General features: G+C 47.6%; 1 long non-coding RNA gene across 1 annotated transcript; it reads left to right on the top strand.

Moving 5' to 3' along the window:
* The first annotated feature begins 1,480 nt into the window (after positions 1 to 1,480).
* Positions 1,481 to 3,392, top strand: LOC132244725 (uncharacterized). The gene is made up of 2 exons (XR_009456470.1): positions 1,481 to 1,686; positions 2,649 to 3,392. It is a non-coding gene; the product is annotated as an uncharacterized LOC132244725 (long non-coding RNA).
* The last annotated feature ends 1,355 nt before the right edge of the window (positions 3,393 to 4,747 follow it).

The following is a 4,747-nucleotide window of genomic DNA, read 5'->3' as shown; positions in this document are numbered from 1 at the left end:
TGGGACATTTTCAAGTGATCTATGATCCAGATGCCATTGGAATCAATGGGAATCTTCCTACTGATTTTAGTTCAGGCACTAAGGGCGTTTTTACACGTGCTCTGGAAGGCATGGGAGGGTGCTTTAATTAGCGAGCTGTGCTAATTAAAAGTGCCCGAGCATCACGTGTATCAGCATTTCCACACTAAAAAATGGTGGCAGGGCGCTTTGAACTAAAACTCATTGAATGAGCTTTAGTTCAAAGTACCCCACTGCCATTTTTCAGCACAGAGATGCTGATGCACATGATGCTAGCGTCTGCTGGAGCTCATTAATTTGAGTCTGCCAGAGCATGGAATTAACGTCTCGATTATTAATCAAGTCTGCTCCAATGCATTGGAGCAGGCTCTCTGCACATGTATAGGAGCCCTAAGAGAGGAGGCACACAAAGGCCTTGAGATGTATTTACAGTCAAGTGAAGAGGACTACATCTAAGGCTGGATTCAGAATGTCTCATTATGCACATAAGGGATACTTTGCCCACCTACATCCCAAGCAGTGATTCAAAGTCACTTTGTGCCAGCATGCACAACACTCATTATGTGCTCATATGCCTTATACATTTCCATTTTGGACGGCAAAGTTCCCAAAGTGTCTTTACTCAGGCCAGTGAGCCTGCTGAGACCTGACCTGAAGCAGCCACTTGCAAACCTAACTTCCACTTAAGATTTTTCTAGCACTTGCAGGAGGTGCATGAACTCTGCCTGCAGCCTCAGAGAGGTCCCAGAAGTTAGGCAGAGTTATTAAAAACCTACATCTAAAATCAACTACAAGGTATTCAGTTCAGATCGAAAATCAACCTCACTGCATTCTAACTACCAGGTTACAGGTGGTGCCCAATACCCTAGTATTTACAGTATTTACCCAAGAAGTAGGGACCTGAGTTCTAGGCCTTCTTTACCCCTAGAGGATTTGAATCCAGTTCCCTAGAGAATGCCCTCACCACTAGACTACAGAATAGGATAGATCACTGTTTCTCAACCTGGGTCACAAAAATATATGAAACGAACTTTAAAAATGGATCAACAAACTTTAAAAATAGAGTCTCCTTTCAAGGAGAAAAATGTGGGAAACTGTGGCTTTTCCCCTGCAAGTTGGCAGAGTTCCAGCCTACGAGGGGCTGTTTGGGGCCTCCCTTGCCCCACACACTGAGGACTGACAGCAGAGGGCAGTGGGTTAGGAGGAGGGGCACTGGGTCAGGACAGGCCATCAATGTTTACAAATGGGTCCTGATACAAAAAAGGTTGAGAACCCCTGGGATAGATGAAGCTGGACCAATAGAAAGCCAAGAGTCATGGGGCCAGAAAATAAGCAAAAGGGAGCCTGCCTGTGTAGCTTAGTGGTTACAGTACTCCCTTGGGAGGAGTAACCCTTGGCTTATATAGCTCCTATTGCCAGAGACAGGATTCTTATCTGAGATATTCAGGACTAGATATTTGGGCATTTGACCTTCCAGTGGTGATTGGATTGAGGCAATGAAAAGTGGGTGTTAACATGAATTTTAATTGTTTTTCCTAGATCTTTCCAAATTGGCTGCAGACTTCATGACTCAGCTAAGTGTGTCAGGTGCACCTCCGGTGGCCAAACCAATCTATTTAAAGCAAGGCCTCAGCTGTTTGGAAGATCTGCAAAAGCATCTTTTTGCAGGTACAGTGGAGTGAGCATGTTTCAAAAGTTTTTGGAAATTAAGAGAGGCTGGATGATTGGGAAGGGAAGGAAAGGGAAGGGGAGAAGAGACTACTACTATATATTCCAATCACAAACTGTTGGCTTTAACCCTGAGGCTGTAAATCAGGGGTGGGCAAAATATGGCCCATGGGCCAGATTCAGCCCACCAAGGGATTGTATCTGGCCCACAGTGGATCCCTCAGCCCTGCCCAGCCCAGCCGCAGGGGGCAGCCCCGGCTGTGGCATGTGTGGCCAGTCACACCGCCCCCCGAGCTTGCAGTAGGGCTGGAGCTGTGCAGCAGCTTGACTTCACTTTCTTACAGCCCCTGCAGTGGTGGCTCCTCCCTTGCTATTTTGCAGCTTTCCCGCCACTTCCCGGCTATACTAGGTACTAGTCCCCTCTCCCCTCCTCCATGCTTTTCCCTCCCTCCTGTTTGCCCTGCCACCTTCAGGACACTACGCTCCTCTTCCTCTGCCCCTTCCCTGCCAGATTGCTCCCACCCCATGGCAAACGATAAACAGTAAGGTGTTACTGATTATCAATATGTGAATGGGTAAACATTTAAACATTCACATCCCTAGTATGGACATACCGGCCCCAAAAATTCCTTGCCATTGCACAGGCCCAAGGCATTGGTAAGAGCCTTGTCATTTCTGCTCTCCTTTTCTGACACATTGCCAGTTTTGAGGCATTTATTGTTTAACACTAAAGACCCTTAGTTTGTCATATTCTGTCGCATGGTTTTTCCTATCTGTCGGGAGGATAGCAGTGTAGATCTTCTTGGATGTACTATCTTAATTGCCCTTGATTACAGATGCCTGGGCTTATGACCGCGGTGGCTTTTCCAGTCCTACATACATCTTTCTTGGAAAGATGCTAATGTTATTTTATTATTGTTTTCCACTGTCTCTTTCTCTCCCTCTCTCTCCTGAAACCCTAGTGAATTCTAGTGGGATAACATACAGTCCAGAAAAACTCAGCCAAGAACTGTTCTCAGAATATCAGGACGTGGAGGATTTAATAAAAGAGCAAAGCAAAGCTCTGGAGACTTCCCAGAGACTACTGATATTTTCCAGAAGCTGAGCTGTTGATGTTGGATTGTCAGAGAACCAGCATGTTGTCCACAATGCCCTCTTAATAGCCACAGGCAAACACCCTACGCTGTACAGAGTCACTGAGAAGAGCCATCCCGCAGCCATGCCTGATTATGCAAGAAACTCTGCTCAAACATTAAAGCAAACACTGGTAAATATTGGGGGATACACGGAGAAGGTATGTGTGATTCCACAACTCCTCAAGCTTCAAACCAATGGATAAGAAGAAAATGTCAGGTTTCAGGTTGCAGACTCGGGTTTGCTCACTCGAGGAAGAGCAAGAGCTTCAAGAAAGGCATCCGTGAGGCGTGCCAAAAATGTCAAGGCTTCCTCACAAAGAAACCTCAGGACTGGTTCAGTGAGAATGATTGGGAAATGCATGCCTTCCAAATGGAGAGAGCACACAGTGACATCAGCTCCAAATAGAAGTGCCCACATTCGTGACCTTCAGTACAGATCAGTCACTTGATGGACCCTGCCACATGGACAGTTTTGCACACGTAGGGGAAGAATTCATCTCACCCATGTGTGTGTTAGCTAAAGCCACCATTGAGTCAGTGTGTAACGTAATAAAAAGACAGGAGAATTTATTAGTGCTGCAAATCCTTCTGACATTTCATAGATTTCATAGACATCAGGGCTGGAAGGGACCTCGGAAGATCATCGAGTCCAGCCCCCTGCCCAAAGGGCAGGAAGTCAGCTGGGGTCATAGGATCCCAGCAAGATAAGCATCCAGTTTGCTCTTGAAGGTGTTCAATGTAGGCGCTTGAACTACCTCCGGTGGCAGGCTGTTCCAGACATTGGGGGCTAGGACAGTCAAGAAATTCTTCCTTATGTATAGCCTGAAATGGTCTTGTAGTAGTTTATGACCGTTCAACCTGGTCATCATCCCTAGGGGCGCTCTGGTGAACAAACGTTCCCCCAGATACTGGTGGTCACCCCTGATAAACTTACAGGTGGCCATCAGATCACCCCTGAGCCTGCACTTTTCCAGGCTAAAGAGCCCCAGGGCTCTCAGCCTGTTATCGTAGGGTCTGCTTCCCTGACCTCTGATCATGCATGTGACTCTTCTCTGGACTCTCTCAAGCTTCTCCACATCCTTTTTGAATTGTGGAGCCCAAAACTGGATGCAGTACTCCAGCTGCAGCCTCACCAAGGCCGAGTACAAGGGGAGAATGATGTCCCGGGATTTGCTTGAGAAGCATCTATGGATGCAAGCCAGCATTTTGGTCGCTTTACTAGCCACAGCATCGCATTGCTATGGACTCACCTAAGGGCTTCACTGTAAAGAAGCTGCTTGGGTTTGGTATAGCACATCCTTCTGCCCATTTACCCAGTCTTTGCTTTCCATTTTCCCTGAGGGTTTTTATCCCTCTACTTGCCAGAGGAGGCTGAGCCCTTCCTGAGGCTGGAACAGGCTCAGGTTTCAGATGGCAGATCCCATTCCTCTTTCTGTGCAGGTCTGGTCCATGAGGGAGCTTTGCCCTCTGAGGTCCAGCTCCCCGGCCTGATACAGGCAGAGATCCCAGGAAGGGGGAAGCACATGGGGTGCTCTAGCAGACTGCAGAGAGGCTGCTCCTGGCAGGGGAAATGCCATGGATCTGGGTCCATGAAGGCAGTTTTCCTTAAGTGTTCCTGGGGATAACTGTTCTTCTGGCATGGTTTAGTACCCGCCAACGTGTTGGGGCTTAAAGTCCACTTTATGGAAATGGGAGGCTCCTCCCTCGCTTGCTTCTGTGGCCATAAGGCTGAGGGCAGGTGAATCTTGGGGGCATCTGAACCCCAAGCCTCTGGGCTTGGGCCTGCTGGTTGTAGGGCCACTTATGGTTCTGAACTGACTCACTGATTTGGACTTCACTGGGCTGATTTGGCTTAGAACATGAAAAATGTCTTTAAGAAATAAAATGTGCCTCAAAGAATGCTAAAGCGGTTTCACTTTCATGGC

This window comes from Alligator mississippiensis, chromosome 14, assembly GCF_030867095.1.
Source record: "Alligator mississippiensis isolate rAllMis1 chromosome 14, rAllMis1, whole genome shotgun sequence".
Lineage (NCBI taxonomy): Eukaryota > Metazoa > Chordata > Crocodylia > Alligatoridae > Alligator > Alligator mississippiensis.
The sequence above is the reverse complement of the archived record's forward strand: the minus strand, read 5'-3'. Positions and strand labels throughout refer to the sequence as shown.